The sequence below is a fragment of the Platichthys flesus genome, chromosome 8, assembly GCF_949316205.1.
Source record: "Platichthys flesus chromosome 8, fPlaFle2.1, whole genome shotgun sequence".
NCBI lineage: Eukaryota > Metazoa > Chordata > Actinopteri > Pleuronectiformes > Pleuronectidae > Platichthys > Platichthys flesus.
In genome coordinates, this window is record NC_084952.1 from 18692149 (window position 1) to 18714954 (window position 22806).

Sequence of the window (22806 nt, forward strand, 5' to 3'; positions counted from 1 at the left end):
CGCCTGCGAAGGAGGAGATTAAAGCGCAATGGTATTTGTTAGACGTGCCAGCACTTAATTTAGAAGGATACAATCAAACCAAGAGCAGTTCACACTGCAACTGATTAACTTTTAGAGAATACTTCCCCCAGTGTTCATAGAATGTCACGTCTCAAGGTAGTACTTGCGCAAAGGTTTTTTACGCACGGGCCATTATCAATGTCCTGTTTGGCCAGACAATAATCACACATGTCATTGGTCTATAATTACAATCTAGACTTTTAAATTAGATTGTGGCTAAACTCAGACGTTTTGCTGCAACATGGTGACACGTGTTGTCATCAGACATGTTTACAATCGAAAACCTCTTCACTTTCTCATTTTCTCAAAAACGCAGGCCAAATGTATCCTCACACATTACACCTTCACACTTCCAGTCTTTAAGTATCTCATCAGGTTCTCTCAGAGTTGGGAAAAAAATATATATCTGCACATCTGAGAGGCAAAACTTAGCCGTTTAATTATATTTGCCATTAGATGACTGCGTCCTAGTCTGTTATGGGTTTGAAATTCCATTCAATATATTGCTCGAGCTCCCAGGTTAAGCTTGATTTAAATTTGCATACATTTTCATACATTTAGGAGAAATAAAAGAAGGCTGCAGCCACCAGAAAGTCATTAACGAGCGCCGAGCCGAGGAGCATGGCTGTGGAGGAAGAGAGGGAGAGAGAGGCACAGAGAGGAGGCCGGAGCAGGTGAGCGGACCGCGGGCTGGATGTGTTGGACAGGGCCGCTGGAGGGCTGGACGGAGAGGGCCTCGGTAAGCGGAGGAATGAGGGGAGGGTGCTGGCAGGACAGGGTTTGCTCTGAAGCCTCATATAGCCAACACGGGACGGAGGAGAGATAAGTATGTTTTTGTTGTTTTGTTCTCCTCCTAACTCCAGTGTGGTGCTGTGTGTAAATTCTTCATTTGCTTTACTCCTGGAAACTTCTGTGAGAGTGGCTGAATATTTGATGTGAGCGTCAGTGTTGTTCCACTGCCCCAGATTGCTGGAGTGGCTCGTTTGGTTTGAGTCGTGGTGGCATGGAAATATGCAGCATTACACGCAATAAAGAAAATAAAAAACAGATGCACAAAGGTAGCCATGACGTTACAGCACAATGTGTGCCAATTCTTACGCGTCAGATTAAATGACACGCTGAAGAGATTTGACTTTGTGAGATTACTTTTCAGAAAAAAAGCAACAAATACAAAAAAGTCTGAGCATGGGAATAATATTTTTGCAAATCATTAAAAAAAAAAAAATCAAGAAAAGAAAAAACAGCTTTAATGATTCTTTTTTTTGTCTTGTTTAAAAAAAAAATGAAGTGTATGTTTTCTGTGCAGGATAAAGCAGGCAGGAGAGCGACTTGGAGAGGGGGGTTGTATTGCTCTCGATAGTCTAAGTTTCTAAGTGTAACAGATGCTTCTCTAGAAACGCTCCTTGTGCCGATTCCCTTTATTCGCGTCGACATTTTTCTGCCGTCGAGCGCGTTTCCATAGCGAGGCGCATAAAAGGCAAATCCCCGCTCCGCGCCTCCAATAAAGAGCCCATTCACAGATAACCCGAGCAGCCAGCCCCGCTACACTTGCACCATGCAGCAGTGCAGAGCAGTGCGGGCTCTCCGTGCACGTTGCTGCTAAACAAAACACACACACACACACACACACACACACTAATGAGCCATAATTTCTCGCATCTCGTCTTTTTTTTATGAAATGCCAGTTTGCGCTTGTTTATCGTGTTTGTTCAGCAGCGTGTTTGTGTTTATTCGGCGGCTCTGAGTGAATCTTATACGGCTGATTATCTCCTGACACACTGTTTGTTGTTAGGCTGTGGGAGTAAATAGAAATATGGGTAAACTATGACCTCATTATATTAGTGATCCCCGTCAGGTAAACTCAGAACAGTTTGTATTTTGTGGGCAAGCGATGTATTTATTCTTTTGTGTTTTAGAGGCCCAAATAACGTGACGCCTGCATTTAGTGTAATGGGTTTGAGATTTATTCAAACACTAACCATATAAATTTTTGTTCGAAAAAAGACCTTTTAAAAAGCTATTTCCATTTGAATTCATTTTTGTCTTGAAGTAAAAATAATTGTTTGCTCATCGCAGTTGGAGGGATTTGGAATTAGTTTGGGTAAGTCTCCATGTTTCCAGAGTGAGGATGAAAATTTTATTATTTTCAATGGAGGTTTGGTTTCTTTTTTTTTCCTGTTTATTATAATAATTATTTATAACTGGACTCTATACTATTTCCCATCATGATTCACTTCTGCTGCTGGTTTTAAAGGCCTTTATTTCTCTCTGTGACATTTATGAAAATGTTAATGTTCTGAATGTGCAGCTCAAAGTAAACAGTGTGTTTTTGCATTAAGATTAAAACACAATGTTATTCTTTGAACCCCCCTCACTTTCAACCGGACATTGTTTCCTGTGCTGTGTGCACGCTGTGTGCACCGGTGTGCAGCCTGTAGATGTGTGTGTGTGTGTGTGTGTGTGTGTGTGTGTGTGTGTGTGTGTTTGTGTGTGTGTGTGTGTGTGCTCAGACAGCCCCGGGCCTCAGGGTGGGACCTGTCACTGGGTGTCATGACCTCTGAAAACTTTCCCCCACGAAGCCTCAAAGCCCTGCCCCTGCTGCCCGTCACATGTGACCCCGAGTTAGAGGTTTATTCAAATGACAACACTTTGATTCAGATTAACATGGCCGATGGTATACTTATTTTGACGATGTTTTCAACTAGAGAAATAATATACCTTTATGAGATTTTTCTTTGTTTGAAATAAAAATAAATATGATAATTGTATTATGACTTTTGTTCAAAAAATACATCAAATCCTCTCAGGGTAAACTTGCTTGTCCTCTTCTCCCTGACATCTTCGCCACAGGCTCCCAGACTAATCAATAATCGATAGACACATTAACCAGGCAGGCAGTGACATTGTGTTAACAAGAAAAAACTGATCTCACGTTAATTTCATTAGTTTTTATGATCAATTTGAAACAAAAACGTCAGTTTTTAGTTTTTTTAACAAAAGTGCGGGATGTCCCACTGCCAGTCATCTAAACCTCATCTGTGTTTGTGTGCGCGCGCATGTGTGTGTCCAAAGCACGTTGAACAAACCCAGAGTGAGTGTCTATGAAGCAAACGCTCATCCCATGGGAGCACACAAGTGTACATTCATAATGCAGCGAGCCTTGGTGCGCACACACGCAATGGATACTATTATGTGCGTCTACGTGTGTGTGCCTGTGTGTGTGTACGTGTGTGTGTGTGTGTGTGTGTGTGGGGGGGGGGGTTAAATAACTTTACACGTGCATCATGAGTGAAGTTTTTTTTACTTTTCACCAGTTTTTTAGGGAACAACTCTATTGATAAAATGAATATCTGAATATTCCCAGTGTCCAGTTGCTGTGTTTCTCTCGTTCTCTCAGTGGAAAGTTTCGATGAAATCTAGGGAGAAAACACACTGAAATGTGACAAAACATCCCAAAATACTAATACAGAATAGTATTCACTCAAAAGATTTAAGTTTAATGACATTTCTATTTAGGTTTATTTTTAGCATTATGATAAATATTTCTACTTGATTTGAGTTTTTATTACATAGGCCTTTATGTTTCTCTCAGTAAAGAGAAACACAGTCACAAACCCTGATGCTGAGATGTGTCATGATGCTATTTTAGTATTAAATATGAAAATGCACCTTCACTTGTTTAGGGTTTCGATTTAAATTGAGAGTAGCTAGAACACGGGATTACATAGGCCTGATTTTACACCTCGTGACATCTGCAGCTTTCTCAATATAATCAAATTAATCAAAAAAGAAAACATTGCCATTTTATTGACCATAACCACAGCATTCTGACTGTAAAAAAAAGACATTTTTATTAAATAGTCTAAAGTTCTCTTGAATTCAGAAGTCCCTTTGAAATGTAATTCATGTAATTCTCTGAAACGACTCAGAGACACATCGAGCAACAAGATACCTGAATAAACGTGTCTTGATGCAAATTCTCTCTGTAACGGGATTTTTGGTTTCTAACTAATTAGAAAAAGAATTCAGTCAGAACAGGCCTGAGATCAGCGTCCTTCAGCTCCAGAAAATGTCTCACTCTCTGCACATATACAGCACCAAAAATATAATTGTAATTTCTTATTTTTGGATTTGAAACGTCTCAACAAAACTCAAAGTGTTTGTTCTTGTCGACTTAGACGAGAGGATGTTAATCAGTGAGCTTATTCACTATGTTTATGGGTGTGTGTGTTTTACAGGTGCTGTTTGCAGAAGTATATTGTCCATGGGTCAGTGAAGGAGCCACGGTTGGTGAAAATCTACATAACATTACCATCTGTTAAACTTCAAACTGGCCAATAACAACACACACACACACACATGTACACACACGCAAACGCACACACACACACACACACACACACACACACACACACACACACACACACACACACACACAAACATACACACAGCATCAAGCGCTGAAGAAGAGTAGAGAGTCTATGGAAATGTAGTGTTTGCTCTTCAGCTGCTCCCCAGGTCCTATTCCACCAACTCGCTCTTCTTCACCTCTTCTGTGCTGAGAGCGGAGAAGAGCTGAAGGTTGAGGCCTCTCCTGGTGCCCACCAGCACCAAAGAGGAAGAGGAAGGAGCCAGGAGCAGAGAGAGGAGAGAGTTGTTCCAGAACAACTTGCTGAAAATCCTCTCGCTGTCCTCTCACTCCTTTTACGGCTCAAAAATCAAATGTAGTCAGTGTTTAATGAAGAGCCGAGTGAATTTTATGAGGAAAATCAGCAAGTTGTCTGCCACAGCTAAACAGCTAACCAACATGAGTTCTCCTGTGCAACACCCCCCCCCACACACACACACACACATACACGCACGCACACGCACACAACACACACGCACACACACGCACACACGCACACACGCACACACGCACACACACAAACACACACACACACACACATACCCATATGAGCACACACACACAGGTCCCTGTGAAGGAGCAGGCGGAGCCGGCAGTCGCACATCTGCATTTCAAACACAGACTCTCTGGGATTCATTATTAATTAGCCTGCTGAGCCCTGGAGGACTGGTAATGCTGCCATCTCACACACACACACACAGAGACACACATACACACACACACACACACACACACACACCTCGTGACCCCTTTGCCCCCTCAGCTCCACAGTTAGAGTCCTCACCAGAATACTGAGATGTACAGAAGCTTTTCCTCCCTCCAATCACACCAGCTCGCCTGATTTCCCGGCTTAATGTATGTTAAAGGATGATAAATTACAGGAGTCGACGGTTTTATTAAGCCCGGCGCAACGTAACTGTGTTTAAAATACCATATTCAATTGAGTTGTTTAGCCTAGCACAGTGCTAAATGACATATGTGAGTAGACGACAGAAGCCTGAAGAGCTGCTGCGGTTTCTTATGTATCTCATCAATAAACATTGTAAAATAGTTTTCTGCTTTGCTCTATTCTTTGTGATTTGTGGGATGCTTCTTGCTTGCCTCTAATTTGTGTGTGTATGTGTGTGTGTGTGTGTGTGTGTGTGTGTGTGTGTGTGTGCACGCAGGTCTGCGCATTAACCTCCACCAGCAGCAGATAGAGGCAGATCAGAAAGACAGCGATTATGCATGAGGAATGTCTCCAGGGTCCAGATAGAGAGAGAGGGAGAGACATCAAACATACTGCAGAGAGAACACTCTGTCCACAACACACGTCCCACCGTGGTGCACAAAGTTGGGGCTGCGCAGTTTACAAAAATAAACACGCTAGGAAGAAATGATCGTGCTGCCGCTGCGGGTTTCAGTCTATTGTGCGCATCCGCTGTTGCCCACGGTGACATTAGTATGCAGGGAACTAACACTTGATGCTCGAGATCATTGGAGAGCATCAGATCGCACTTTACTATCTGACACATTTGTCACAGGATGATGTGTCGACTGCAAATATCTGAAACGAGGAACACAACAGCTTCCATTGATGTTTTGCTCCTGGAAATGTAGGAAGACGATTTTTTAACAGCTATAGATTTGACACGATTGCTTATCAATAACAATTGATAGAAGGATATGTGATCTGCCACATGGGGTATCATCCATCCATTCATCCGTAAGGGCTCCCATAATATTACCATAGCCATTGGGGCTTCAGATGGGAAGTCTGTGATCTGTCACTGCACAAGGATTTGTGATCTACACTCCTGCCACATTGGGAATCATTCATCCATCCATCCATCGGCCCGTCTGTCTGTCCGTCTGCCTGTCCATCCATCCATCCATCCATCCATCCATCCATCCATCCATCCATCCATCCATCCAGCCATCCATAAGGGCTCAGATGATATTAACATGGCCACTGCAGGCTTTAGATGCGAAGTCTGTGATCTCTGACTGCACATCATCACCTCACCGATTGGCTCGCTCAAGGCCATAAACTGGACTGTGATAGGACAGGAAGCTCTGGCATGAATTAGGACATAATAGTATAATCGAGCAGCACTCCACTGTCGTCCCATTCTGCCTGTGAAGTCTTTAATTTGGGCCTCACGGTGGTTGAAGCTGCTGCTCAGCTGTCACCTTCTATCTCCATTCAAAATGCATGAGACTAAAACACACACACACACACACACAAGCACACACACAAAAAAAAACGTGCAAGGTTCAGAGCCTCTTGAACCAATTGGATGTGATTCGGAGCCAGTGGTGGACCTCCACCGTGGAGCAAACACACGTCCTGGTTTTCTTCGGGGAGAATGTTGGGTCAGGGGTGCGGCGCGATTTGCACGGGGAAAAGACCACTTCTCAACAACAGCACAGCCTTTGTAGGATGTGCGATGAAGAATCTCGGGCAATCGAAGAACCTGCACAAATGTTGTTACAAGTTCTCGCTCCGAAAGGGAATTCTCGTTCCCCTTTCGGAGCGCTCCCTCTCCACCCGCTCTTTCATTCAAAGGAATGCTCATATGATTTTTGGTTTCATACCAATTCCACCTGGAGTCTCAAAGGGAAGAATAACAAATTTGGGAAACATTTAATCCAGAATCATGTGTTTATCCAGTGACCTGTGGATTTGAGGAGGAATGGACCCCCTCTGTTGTGGTCTGCTGCCAGTGTGTGTTTGTGTGTGCATGTGTGTATGTATGTGTGTATGCGGATTTGCTATGTGTTTTGGTTGGACGTGTGAGACGGGTGAAGAGACCCTCCACCCCCCGGGGCCAGGAACTGTGGGTGAGGAGGAAGAGAGGTCTAACAAACTCTCAGATTTCTGAAGTGTGTTTGTGTGTGCGAGTCTTAGTGTGTGATACAGGATGTGACCAAAGCTCTGCAGCAAGGAAGCAGTTGGACAGAGTTCCAGTTAGTAGAAAAAACTGAAAGCATTTTAGTTATGATAAATGATGATCTGCAAAGAAGATTTCCGCTTACCAACCTTCCTTTGTTTATCGGCAAGAAAATACTCTAAACTCAGAGACATTTGCACAAGGTGTTGTTATGTTGGAAGAAAAACTCAGGTTTAGCTGGGTTTTGGTGGTTTCTGGCAACAACAGCACACAAGCTGCTGGGGACCAACTTGGGAAACCGTTTAGCCACATCATGTTGTGAGGGTAAGATCTGCAATTGAATTTCTTAAAATGAGAATAATAAGCAAGAGAAATCAAGAGAAAACAGTGTGATAGATAGATAGATAGAAAATCCAAGAGTCTCCCTACCCTGTCTAGTGCCCCTGAGCAAGGCACCAGTAACATCTGCTCCCAGAGTGCCGTACATGGTCACTCACTGCTCTGTGTGTCCTGCACCAGATGGGTCAAAAGCAGAGATTAAATTTTCCTACCTGCATGAGTGTGCCTTAGATAGATAGATAGATAGATAGATAGATAGATAGATAGATAGATAGATAGATAGATAGATAGATAGATAGATAGATAGATAGATCGATAGATAGATTACTGGGTTAATCTGTCCATGTGGTGTTTTTTCCGATGACACATGACATATGAGCAAAATAAGCTAGCTAAGTCAGTGTTGTTTGGGACACTTATTTATCTAAGAACACTTTATTAGCTGTTAGATCATGTAGTAAATCTGAATATCATCTGTTACCATCATATTTTTAGCACTATAGATTGTATGCTACATCACCATTCTGACACATCCTCTCCGGACTCAATTTTACATCACCACTCACCATTGTGTCGCGCGCAGTGGCTATAAAGCAGGAAACAAGCAGAGGTTTGTGTGTTTGATGAGCAGAGGGAAGGTTGCAGGCCAGTGGCTGAGAGGTGGGTGGAGATAAAGGAGACGCATTTTGCATATTCATACATCCACGAATACTGAATGAGGCAAAGGTGTGAGGGTTGCATCCAAACCAATTTAAGGCCATGAAGGGATTCTTTTAATGGAAAAAACTTCTGAATATCTCATTTCAAGGAACAGAGATTAGTTCTTATCGAATGTCAGGAGAAGAACGTTTTTTACCCGCCAAACCTTTTCTAGAGATATCACATCCCATTAATAAAATACTGTGGGTACAACAAAGAATCTTTAAAAATTGTAAACTGTGGGTTAAAACAATATAAAATTACCTATTTTTACTTAATTAAAAACAGACCACAGCTTAGGCATGCAGCGTGTAAAGTGACAGGTTTTCATTAAGGAATGGTTACGAAACCTTTATAGAAACCCAGACACACACCAACACTCTATAAGTGACACTACCTCTTCTACTATCAATACTACAACCAGTTCAGTTTGCCAAGTACCGAACCCCACTCTCTCTCTCTGTCTCCCTCTCTCGTGCTCTGACTCGCTCTCCTTCCCTCTGAAAGAAGGTCTTATTGTGGCAATGTCAGCTGTCTCAAGGGCATCGGGAACAAAGACGCTTTTCACCCCTCTGCATATCTTCCTCTCATCCCTCATTCTCTCACCTCACTCTTATTTCTCTCAATATCTCTCTCTGTTCATTTCTGAGTCTGGTATCATGCAAACCCAAGTCATTTGTTTGCACCTTTTCTTGTCCCTCGTCTCGTGCCCGCTTTGGCACGCTCATATTTGTGTATGTGTGTGTGTGTGTGTGTGTGTTTGGTTACTTGCGAGCACACTTGCAGGGAGCAGGTTGACGTAAAATGAGATTGGATGAAATGACTCTAAAACACTGCTGGAATATGAAAAAATAATAAATCCATGATTTGATTTGGACTTAGACACAGCACAGTGGAGAGCAGGCTGCGGCTGCTGCTGTGTGTATGTGTCTGTGTGTGTGTGTGTGTGTGCGTGTGTATGTGTGGTATGCGTCCTGTGCGTATCTGCGCCTGGCAGAGTATGGAGGCAGCAGGAGAAGGATGTATGCAGGCAGCAGCAGCTGTTGGAGATACACAGTGTCAGGAGAGCTCAGAGAGACAGAGAGAGAGGACAAGAGAGGATGCCTCCTTAGCTGACTGTGTGGAAGGGGGACAGTGGAGCATAACAAACAGGATCCACCTTTCTGCTTGGCTAATTTTCCCCATTAAAACAGCCCAGCAGGAGCCTCGGCAGTCCACCAGCTGGAACAGAGGTTATTTTAGTGCCTGTCTTTCAGCAGGGTGTGTGTGTGTGTGTGTGTTTGTGTGTGTTACATCCATCCTGACGTCTGAGCCTGAGGTTTGGGGAAGCATAAAGATCTTCCATAGGAGCGGATTCAATTCACTGATATTAATTTCCTTCTCTCCAGCCATGCATAAACAAAGAAAATCTCCAAGGCTGTCTGCTGTGTGTGTTTCACCCTGCTGGGCGTCGCTATAATATGCTCGCCGCTAATATTGATGTATGTGCCCATATTTGCCCAGTCATCTCTTTATGTGGCTAAAGTCATCAGCCCTCCTCTCCTCAGTCTCAGTCAGATCCTAAACTAATCCCCAGCCCTGCTACTCTGACAAGAAAATCCTCTATTTTAATGCATGCACACACACTCTGTCTTCCTCCCTCTCTCCCCCCAGCCACACAAACCTGACATTCACTTACACACACGCACAAACACACACACACATTTTTTTTTTTTATCCCTCTGTGTACCTGTGCACCACATCTCTCTAGGCTCTTTACCTTACCGTAAAGCACGCCTCGTATGCACGCCACCACCATTTGTGGTATTTGTTATGTTAATATCGTCACAGTATGGTGGCGCTTTTGGAAATTTATACTCTAATGAAATTTCTGCTTTTGTTCACACGAGGCCCAGTTTGGCAGCGCATGCACAGTTATTATGCTGGAGGCTGTCAGCAAATGTTAACCGAAATCTGTTACAGTCCATTTACTGTAAGAAAACATAATCAGATAACAGACATTTGTGATGCTCGCGAAAAAAAGTCATAACGGCAACTAATTCTTCCACAGCGCCATAATGGTTGCAGATGTTTTCCAATGTAGTCTGAGATGTGGGAAACATTTAGTAACTGTGGAATGGATTTTGGAGACAAATTTTCCATGAAAAATTAAATGAAATTTCTTTCTTTGACTTTCTTCTATATAATGGGTTTCGTGGTTAATTTGGATTGAATGTTATTTAAAGTGAGATCATGTACAAACACAGACAACAGTTACTATAGCATAGAGGCAGCAGCTTTGAGAATACAGGGGTTTAAGTGTCCAATAGCTGAACTGTATGACTTTTAAGTTTGTTTACGTGAGTAGAAAATGCAGACACTGCACTCAGCCTTTGGAGAATACTCATACAACTATAATAACAAGAATATGTAATATATATACTAATATTTCGACTGTTTTGCAGCTTCATTTTTGTATCAGTTAGAACATGTTCACATCCTGGGAGGTTTAAATATGTATTATTTGTTTCGTACAGGCTGCAGCTTCACCTTCTGTTATAATTTTTAGACCATCCCCCCAAAAAGCCCTGATTGGTCAGTTGGGCCACTCTTTTGTGATTGGTTGGAGCACGTTTTGGCGGTTACATAAAGTTCCTAATCAGATTTGAACACAATTTAATACCAATTTGAGCCAAACTATCCGGGCGTGTGAAACACAAAAAAGGCAGAATGCAGACAAGGTGTTTAGTTTAGTGTTATAGATAATAAACAGATAAAAACATCTCCATTTTGCTGTATGGTTTTATTGATGTTGAGATCAATTCAATAAACAAATCTGCAATTAAAGTTGTAAACAACAATTTAAGATGGAAACATGGGATTTCAGGGCTCATTAACTAAACCAAATCTGAATCTTTCAAATCTTTCAAACATAAAACTTGGGAGTTTGCCTTTCACATGAAGAAGAGTGAAGAGCAAAGAGAGTTCCACAGTGGAAGTCACATGTTTTCGTTTGCTGCTGGTCCTTATCACCAGAATTGTTCAAATCCCATTCTTTCCAACTGGACATCGACATCTTCATCTGCTCCATGTTTGGCTCCTCGTTTTCATCCTGAGATAATTGAATTCCCCCAGTTGCATGTCCGTTGCATGTTAGGAGTATCATCAACCTGCCGACCCTGCTGGCTGTGAATTTCCTGGACATTCTTACATGGGTTCACTCTAATATTTTACTCAGACATTTTCATGTTTCTTTGTTCAACCCATCTGGAAAAGATTTCGGAAGCTGTACATATGTCAGAGCAGGTCAAAAAAGAGTCAAAAACTGAGATAGCAGCTACTGCTACTCTGAGCTAATAACCTCAAGTGAAATAACAAATGAAAAGGTTTAATAGTCTATTAGCTGTGAGACATTATAGTTAATGTAAGTGACTGCAGCGTTTATTCAGTCCACAGATTAGCACCGGTAAACAAATGGTTTTCTCTCGTAGATGAATTTTCTACATAAACAGCGAGGTGGGTCCTGGTGTGTTCTCAGTCCTGCTGAAGAAAAGCACATACACAGGCAGAGAAGATGGACTGAGCCTTTAATTTATGCCCTTGTTGGCCTGTCAGCAGCTCTGCCAACTCCAACCCATTTGTGTTTCACACGCTTGTTTACAGCCTATAAAACATTTTACTTTTAATTTCTGTATTTTATAGTTTATAGTGTATTAACAGTCGTGATGAAACAACGCTATTAAGCTATAACCCTAAATACCGTTGCAGATTATTTATGAGCAGTGACAGTTAAATTCAATATGACAGATGAACCACTAGTACATATACACATTACTGCAGCTAAAATCAAATAATAAAACATTTATCACACAAATATAACTTAGTTCTATTAGTTATGTTACATGCAGCATGCGTGAGGACTGTCTGCAGTTTCCCGCCAGGAGAGATGAGGTGCAGTTGACCTTGGCATGTGTGCGAACACAAACGTGCAAACCCAGCACACGCACACACACACACACACACACACACACACACACACACCATGTAGGGGCGAACTGACAAATGGCAGTGCAGCCGCTCACTTAGATGGTAAATGTGTGTTTAAACAATGCAGAGTGACGCTTACACACGCAGCACTTACTGGCCGGTCTGTGATATAAGATTGATTTGGTTCACTCTCTCTCTCTCTCTCTTTCACACACACTCTCTCCTCTCCCTCACTCTTTGAAACACACACATAGTGGAATATGAGTGATGTGATTCAGGACACCTCTCGGCAGCCACTCTGCTTTCCATCCTAACGCCTGAGCAGAATACTAATCACTGGATCACATTACAGAGGGGGAGAGAGAGAGAGAGAGAGAGAGAGAGAGAGCGCGAGAGAGAGAGAGCACGGATTATTCCAGATAACAGAAATATAAAGGTGGGCTTCGCAGGCCTGTTTTTTTCCCCTTTACATTCACACCTTGCTGTGAGCAGCATGCAAATCCAGTGTGTTAGTGATGAAATAGTAATGTCACGGGCAGGTGAGAGCCAAGCTAAACAGCAGGGCTGGAAACAGAGATGGGATCAGAAGCAGCAACAGAAGTTCAGTCTCTATGAAAGTCACCCACAATAGGGAGCTACAGAAACAATTATCGTGCAGTTTAAAATACATTATGAAAGGCTAAATACAATTACCTAGATACTGCACTAGTATCATTTCAAGCACTTTCATCTCAAAATACCTAGAGTTCACTACATTTAGATGCAATTACTGTACTTAAACTGCTTCCTTTTAATAAGATTGTTACATGCAAATATATTTAATACAGTGTCCTAAAGGTTTAGAGGTTAGTGGTTAGCACTGCAACCAGTTTGAATCCCAGTTTGGCTGGGGGTCTTTCTGTGTGGAGTTTGCATGTTCTCCCCGTGCTAGTGTGGGTTTTCTCTGGCTACTCTGCTATCGTCTCACAGTCCAAAGACATGCAGCCTAGAGGGCCAGATTCATTGGAGACTCTAAATTGACTTTATTGAGGCAGTTGATGTTGTTTTTTCTGTGAGCGGAAATTATTGTAATTCTCTGTATGTTTGTCCTGTGATACGCTGGCGACCTGTCCAGGGTGCACACTGCCTCTCACCAAATGTCTGCTCCGATTGGCTCCAGCTCTCCACCCATGACCTTAATGATATTTAATATGATATGATATATATATAACAATATAATATTATACAACTTAGATAATCCTGTAGGTTATTTGATTTGAGTAAAAGATGGGGGGAAAAGATACGCTCTGAAAAACATCCTCAATAACATTATCACATGATAAAAGTTTGTCAATTGAGCTGCGACTATAATTTCTTAAAAATTTGTAATGGTAGTTCTAAATAAATAAATAAAATAATCCACATGGCAGATAAGCATCTTAAAGTATGTGCTAAGCTCTAGATGGAGCAGAGAATTGTCCCATGATGCCTTCTTCACCAGGAGGACAGCTGGTGGCAGATAGATAGTGACAATGTTCAAATATGTGAATTAGTGTCACCAGATCAATCCGAGGGGAATTATCGCCCTCATTTCTTTGGTTGGTTTGATTTTCTTGTTACAAAGCTTAAATGTTTTGATGCTGCTATCATCCACCTTGTTTCCTGAAGTGCACCATCACAAAACAACAATGCTGCAGCTTGTTGCATGGCCCCCCAGTGGCCAACCAATGAATCTAAACTGCTTTAAGTACACGTGGCTGCCAATAGTTATGTACTTTTTTAATCCTGGACATTAACTTGTACAAGACAATTTTTGTGCTCTAGCGATTCGATCAAAGTAAGAGGTGAGAATACTTCCTCCATTACAGTTGGATAAAATTAGGAGATGAGTCAGTTGGGATTGACCTGTATTAGAGACACTGAGTCAAATTAGGTTATTCTGACTCGTTTGAAATAAAAAACCATTTTGGACTTAAAGGGATAGTTCACAGAAAAATGGAAACTATCTCATCACCTATTCACCACTATCATGATGGAATGGTGAAGTGTTTGAGTTCACAAAACACTTTTGGATTTTCAGGGTTAAACAGTGCTGCAGCCAAATCCAAAACAATTCAAGTAGCTGGTGACCACTTCTTCAAATGTAAAGAAACAAAAGGAAAAAAACTTGCCTCGACATTCAAATTCGACTCAAACCGGAGTCATTTACACCATGTTTTCAGCCTCAATGTCAGCTACCAGACGCCTGTGCAGTATGTGAGTGTGAACGTGAACATGGCTCCTGAGGAGGATATCAGAGGACATTAAGGATAAGAACATGGTGTTAATGATGCAGCTTCAAGTGGAATATGATTGTCGGGGCTTCCGGACACATGGATGACACCACAGGAGCAGTGTGGAAGCATTTATGTGTTTTCTCTTTTGTTTATTACATCTGAAAAATTGGTCAGCAGTTACTTCAATTGCATTGGATCTGGCTGCATCGCTGTTTAACCCTGAAACTCCTAAAGTGTTTTGTGGACTCGATCACTTCCCCTACCCCTCCATCGGCGTAGTGGTGAGAAGGTAACGAGTGAATTCCTTTCTGTGAACCATTCCTCTAATCGTCATCATCCGGTGTCAGTTTTAGTTGTTGTGGCTTCCTTCAACGTGCACTTGCCTTGTGCGACTAACATGCACAACAAAAACACTTGCAATGAAAACCTCACACACTCGCTCCTTCTCCTCACCCTCCCTCCCCCCTAGCCCCATGCTGAAGCAATTATGTCCAGTGCGCGAGTCTTCCACAGGCAGTGTGAGGGTGATTGATGATGCTGTCAGCGCAGGGAACATGTTTTAACGTCAGAATAATCTCCCTGCTAATATATTACATCCACTGGATAGGGTTCAATCATTACTAATAGCACTGCTAAGTTGGTGAGAGGGGAGCTTGTGAGAGCACGTGCCTTTGTGTTTGTGTGTGTGTGTGTGTGTGTATGAGTTTCTGTTTATGTATCTCATTAATCAGAGTGGAAAGAGAGGCAGGGAAATCCAGTAAGGCCAACCAATAAACAAGTAAGCCGGTGCAAGGTGGAATAAGCAGCCGGCAAAAAGAGTGTTTACTTCTTACATAATTACACCCTTGTCCTACAGTCGGTGAATGAACTGAGGTGCTGTTATTGTGAGGGCGAGCGTCTTACCACCTCTCGGTATAATATCATTTTATGAAGTGAAAGAGGTGGGAAGAATGGAGCACAAAGGCATCTGACGCTTCAAAAAGGGGCAGCCTTGTGGTGTCTAATCCGCGCTGTCTAATCTCTCAAATTGCTGTAACGTTTGATGAAGGGGATCGAGCTGGTGTGAGGAGAGGCCCGGTCCCAGAGAGTGTGTGTGTCTTTTTTGCTGTACTGGAGTACAGATCCAGCTGTGTCCTCTGCGTATGAACAAATCCTCCTTTAAATGCGAGCCCGTGTTGTTTGCAGTGCTCTGCCTACACACACTCAGTTCATTTGACACTGCCTCCTTGCTTATCTGCTGTGCATCCCCCTGATCACATGCACCATCCCCCCACTACACCTAGGAGAACATGCACGTAGACGCATGTTGCATTCACGGTCACGTGGACCTGTATGTGCTATACATTTCAAAACAGCTTGGGGGAAGAAAAAAAGAATGAAAGAAAGACAGAAAGGCAGAAAGAAAGAAAGAAAGAAAGAAAGAAAGGAAGAAAGAAAGAAAGAAAGAAAGAAAGGAAGAAAGAAAGAAAGAAGGGATTGGTGTTATATTCTGTTGGTGTCAGCTGGCTCGTGGCCTGCAGATTAATGTATGTGTGTGCACACGCATATGTGCACGGCCCGAACAAAGACGCCCTCACAAACACCCGTAAACAGATTAGCTCGTCTGAAGAAAAACAAAGGGTTAAGAGGGAATGCAGATTTCACAGGGAAAGGGGAGGGGGCCGGGCTTCGCGTCTAATTTTTTTGGGGTGTGTGTGTGTGTTGTGTATGTGTTATGGGCTAGCGGGGGGCCAGCGCGGCGGTGGAGCGTCCTGATCCCTCTCCCTAATACTGTGTGGAGAATCTCCTCGCCGGGCTCAGCTGCCAATTCTCGGCACTGTAACAGTTCCATTCTCCTCCTCAGCCAGTGAAACAATGCGGCCCTGCCTTTCTGCGCATCCCAGCACAAAGAGCCCAGCGCCGAGACAGACGCTCGGAGTGAACTGAGACACAGCACCGGGACAATAGACCAAGAATGGTTTTTGTTTGGCATTGTGTTGTGTGTTTGTGGAGACAAACAATAAAGGAAAGTTCCAAGGGGACGAGCGACTTCTTCGTCATTGTTGGAACTATAAGAGGATGGACAGTTTACAGCAGTAGGAGCAGGGGATTTGCTTCTATGGAGAACCTGTGTGTACTGATACTTGTGTGTATTCTTTCTAATATCACTCTATTTGGAGTCAGACTTGGAAAAACAAACCTGTTTTCCAGCTTGAACTATCACCGGGGCCTGATCTAATGGCAAGGCCTGTATCCGCTGTACACTTAAAGCTTGTCTAATGTTATGTACTGTATCTACCTGCTCATTCCACAAACATCTGTCTGTCCTGAAACTTGGGATGAAGATTGTTCTGATTGATTAACAGACCTCTGACACAGCCAACACGTCTGAATATATAACAGCAGTTTAGTAAATCATTCAAACTTACATGTGAACCCCACACATGAACAGTAATACAGCAAATTCAGTTTCAGCTTATGAAAAACATTGACTGTAAAATCTGCATTGCAGTTGAACCAGGTATGATGACCACAAAGTGTTCACTCTGCTCTATTGACTATTTATAAAAAGCTCTGCACACAACGTGCAGCTCACAAATGATAAAAAGTGACAGTCTATTGTAGAACAGTTTGAGGAGGACTCACTAATGACAAGGAATAATTAAGTAGTTCCGGAGCATTAACACAGTTTTAGAACGGGCACTGCACTCCTGTGTAAAAGCAGCAGCACTATCCCAGTAACAGTGGACTGTCAACAGTTCCCCCTCTACTGGCGGTGGCGGATGCTGAGACGCACCGCCACAGAGGACCACCTCTCTGGGACCCTGAGCCAATCACTTTCAGCCGAAAACAAGCCCTTTATCTACAGGGGCTTATTAAGCTAATTGAATTAGCATGTTGTGGTTTCTGAACCCAAATACGATTAGCCTGTTATTACTGTGTTATCAGGGTCCCTTGTTACAGTAACAGCAGGTTACTTTTGGCTGCTTCATCGGGCTCCTCTTCCCTCTCTGTCTCTCTCGTAACGCTGCATCACTGTGGAGCACATGACAGCTCCTTATCTGCTATAGAGCTGGCGCGGCTACAGCGTCATGGAAATCAAAGCCGTTGAGCATCTAGTAACTGTTAAATCTCAACCCCTGTTCAATGTTGAAATAATTTTTTTTAATCAGGCAGATATTTAAGGGTCCTCTAACGTGCTCTTCTCAAGAGTCTCCTATTAACAGTGGGGGGAAATGCTGCAAGTAACTAATTATTAGTGACCCTGCATATTTATTTATATTTATATTTTGGCTTCTTGTTTTGGTTTGTGTTGTTTAAAGACACAAGACGCAGGTCAGCACCACAAATAAAAAAAAAAATGATCGCAACCTCTTGCATTTCACAGCTTATAAACTAGATGTTTGCCACAAATCGTATTACCATCATCTAGTGGACACAAACACAGCTTCAGATGAATGTCAATATTGCTCTGTGTTTACTGAATGTGTGAAAAATAAAATTCAACTGGCGGACCATCAAATATTCATATGTTGACAACAAACTCACCAAGCACTTCATTGGGAACACCTGTACACCTGCGTATTCATGCCATTATCCAGTTATTATCCAGGAGCTTTATTCAGTGTTCACATCAAACATGGGAATAGAAAGAAAAATGTGATATGGAATCTGACAAGGACAACATGAATCAGTGGACCCCACCTGCTTCGTGTCAACACTCCAGAGAAGAGTTTTCTTGACACGGTACTTAATACCAATCACTCATGGTTTGAATGCCAGAGTGTTGTTGCTGACCATGTGCATCCCTACTTCATCCAGCAGGATAATAATGCACCGTGTCACAAAGCAAAGGTCGTCTCAGACTGGTGCCATGAACATGACAGCTCGTGAGTGTCGTCTGTACATCGATGACCAGATATGAACCCAGAAGTACAGGAGATCGGCCACAATCTGGAGCGGACGAATGGTTGTGACAACATGGAGCAGAATCTCAAGGAAAGTGGAAGTGTCCAACAGCTCCAGGAATCCCTGTCATGAATAATAAGGACTGTTGTAAGATCACAGGGTGGAACTACCCGTTATTAGAGTGTTCCTATTAAAGTGCTTGGTTAGTTTGTTATTCTATGTACCAAATACCGTGAATAAAGATGAACAACATATCTGTTATTCCTTCCAATGTGGTAAATCTAGCCAAATCAAGATACAACTGCCACCATGTTTGTATAAAATCAAGTTACTAATTAAAGTCAAACCTATTTTAAAAAAGTTGCACTCGAACAGTTATCAGTGTGATACGAACTAAAATAAAAAAAAAACATCTTTGAGAAAAATGAATTTAACTTGAACTTTGACTTGTTTTGTTCGTGTCTCATCCCACATCCTCCATTAACATGGAAGATACAGGCTTTATGACCTATGCAGCCAGCCCCCAGAGGGCGATCCAGAGGATTTGGCTTCACTTTTTGGGAGCTGTCATAACATCTGTCTTTTAATACACTGTAGTATTTCCATGTTGAGTATACAGCTTGTTGTGCTGCCTCCAAGTGGCCAAAAAGTCAACTAATGCAGATTTCAGTGATAAGTGAACTGAATATAAACAAAAGATCTCAAGCTTCTACATCCTCCTCTTGAATAGAAGCAGTTTTGTTTTTGATATTGCTTAATTTAACAACAACTTTGGAATTAAAATATTCCAGAATAAATATTTGGCTACAGGTGTTAATCATTGTATTTCTTTACCATTTACTTAATATGATATATCTCTTTTGCAGTTTTGGTAAAGACAGCAGCGCCACATTTAACATAAAATAAAATAAATACATTTTTATATATATATATATATATATATATATATGAAACGAATCAAGGACTGCAATCAGGGAACAAAAGACCCCAAAAGTCCAGTATAGGAATAAATAAACCATTTGACAAATAATTTACATATTTAAAGTACATATGCAAATTGTATTAGTACACGTCATGTATCACTGAGCCAAAGCAAAAACACCAGGGTTTAGTCTCAATGAATTTGTGTGAACACAGCCTTCCTTGTGCAACAAAGCTCCCTTTAACAGCCATGCAGAGAGTCGCAGAGGCTGGCTTCAGTGGGCGAGTAGGAGGCGGGCAGACATGATGGAAGGAGGTGCAGGGGGGAGGTGGTGGAGGAGGGGGAGGGAGCTGGAGGACCAGGTTAGGGAGTCAGCTGGTCTCCCTGAGCCTGTGATTAATTCACTGGGGCTGCTCTGTTCCACCTCCACACCACACTGTCCTCACCTCCAATTAGCATGCTAATGAACCTGCACATGTGAGACTGCATGTACGTGTGTGTGTGTACGAGCGTGTGTGTGTGTGTGTGTCACCTGAGGGCTTGTTCTCACTGTGCAGCATAAACACAAATAGGCTGGCATTCAGAGGAATGGCTGCTGCTCTGCTAATTGAGACTGTGCGTGTGTGTGAGTGTGTGTGTGTGTGTGTGTGTGTGTGTGTTATGGACTGTGACCCCGGTCGTACTCTCTGCTGTTATGGAAACCAGTTGAATAGGAATGTTTCCCCTGTCTAGTTATACCTGTCATGGTGACCTTTGTTCTCAGTGATCGCTGGGAGGTGGACACGAGCAGTCGCAGCTCGTTCTCCATGGGTAACATGATTTACAGGTCCACCATGACATAGGAGGCATATGCAAATATTCAGAGGCCGTAAACACACAATACGTGAAACAAAGATACAGATGAACACCACCTGAAAATATGTGTTTCGGAAAGCATTTGAAAATAGTAATGTTTTAAAGGTGCCATGTTGAGAAATGTCATAATTTTTACATTTGGGATGCCTCAAGGTTGAATAAATAAATCGTCTATGAGATATTGACTACTTTTCACTTAATTTATAACATCAGGTAACATTTTCAAACAAAGTTTATGTTCTCAATATGACCTTTCAAACCAGCTCCCCCCCCCCCCCCCCCTCCCATAAGAATGGTTACGTCTGGTTTCAAAAATACTCATCAAAATGCAAAAACTCAAGGGTTCAAAACAAACAACACCATTGGGTGATGTCATGACACAACCGACAGCACAGAGACGGGAAACTGGGAAGAAAAGCATGGCTCTGTCCAAAACCCTGAGAGTAAAAAACACACACGATCTTGATCGTAGTTTTGAACCAGAATGTTTCCCCTTGCATGCATACGTTTTTTGTTCATATCAAACAAATACATTCAGTGTAAAGGAGTAAGATTTGGAAGTGGTGGTAAGTGGCTTATGGAGAGATCGGCTACTTGCATACAGTTAAGCTCATCAACTGTTGATGACAGCTTCAGATTTGACTTAAAAATATGAGAGAAGTATAAGTGTTCACTTTCTCTTTATTTAAGCTTCCTGATGTTTTCATCCCTCCATGTTTTCATGACTGAACCATCCATCACGTCTAAGTGTGTGGTGTACAAAGTTTCATACAAATTAAACTTTAATCTTGTAAATTAGTAATTAAGTGTATCTGTACATGAGAAAAGCATTTTAAAAATATATGAAACTCTGCAGAGGACACCTTCAGCCCTTTCGCTCTCTCTCTCTTTCCTTCTTTTTAACAAAGTTTTTCAAAAAAGTGTTGGAGTAAGTAAATTTCAGCATTTTCCACCTCATGATTAAAGTGAAGAGAGGAGGACATGGAGAATTTTTTTTTCTTGTCCTTTTTTTACTGCCGGTGACCACAGGATTTATGGGAAACGTGGTCCGTATATTTAGGAAACACTAGCACTTGTGTAGGATAATGGCGGAAACTTCCTAGTTTTTTGTGTTAGTGGTGCTCAACCAAAACCATAATGTCACAGTCCTGCATCCAACATGCAAAACGGTAACAACCACACATTTCATCAGCTCTAAATAAATACATCTCCATTTCACCAGCGTATTTTGGCCGTGACGGTGAAACAACTACCATTTTGACACTGGAATATGTTTCACATGTATGGTCAGTAAACATGAGAATTAAAGATTTTTGAAACTAATAATTTAGTTGCACTTAAATGGCACTTACTTATAGCACTTTGTAGTTTTGCTGTATTTTTGAATAAATTGTACTTTCTTAATTCTTGTTGTTCTGGGTTTGTACCTTCGGGGTTGAATGCACCTATAGTAAGTCGCTTTGGATAAAAATGAAAAAAATGAAATGTAAATGTAAAGATAATTTAATCAACAATGTAATCCTGTTTCTATTTAGGCCGCACAAGAATGTGGGTTTTGGTGAAAGAGTATTAAGGCACACGTGTGCTTGTGTGTGTACGGACACAGGCAGGGAAACAGGAAGCAGCAGTGCTACAGTAACCTTTGCAATAATCAGTTCTGTCTGATGGGCCTCTTTAATTAACCTTGTAGGAAATTAATCCCAGTGTTAAATGGACAAGAAAAAGATGTTTGATTATCACCGCGAGCCAACTGGGACTTCTCCCTCTGTCTAATTGCCCAGGAAGAGAGAACAAGAGAAAAAAGTAGCGCGAATGAGAAAGGGAGAAACAGATAGGGAGAGAGAGGCGAGAGAGCAGCGAATGGAGCGCCTCGAATCCTGTGGTGTCATTAGCGTCTGTGTGAATGTCAGTTAGTCCCCGGAGCACTGATAAGGCTTCAGCAAGAAGAGAGAGGAGAGAGGGAAAGAGAGGACAGGGAGGAGAAGGACGCCAAGGAAACAGAAGGAAACAGTTTGTTAAACTGAGAGGGAATAGAAACTTTACATAAGGGGCAGGAATTCCCAAGTAGTTACCGGGGAATAACTAAGGAAATAACAACGAGAGGCTAACGAGCAGCTCCAGAGTAAAGGCCTCGGGATTCCTCAAACTGCTTTGGTTGTGTGGCATGCTCTCTAAAGCCAAATATATTTATACATGTTCTGAATAACCACACTCAGAGGAGAAAAGTTTGCCTACTTGTGGTGTCAAGACTTCTCTTCTCTTGGTTTTTGTTTTACACATGAAAATGAAAGTAATGTCAATGTACGTATCATATTTAGAGCACATTTACATGAACTCTGACAATAATAAATAAATTTGATATGAATATGTTATAAGGAAAAATGTCAGGTTGGAGGTTTCTGTGTATCTGTGTACACATGTAAAACGGAGCATTTGGCAAACAATGAGATCACAGTTCACTCTGCACATGGTCACTGTTGCTTTGTGTTATGAACATGCGCCAGGAACAACAACAATGGCAGCTATATATACCGTTTCTCC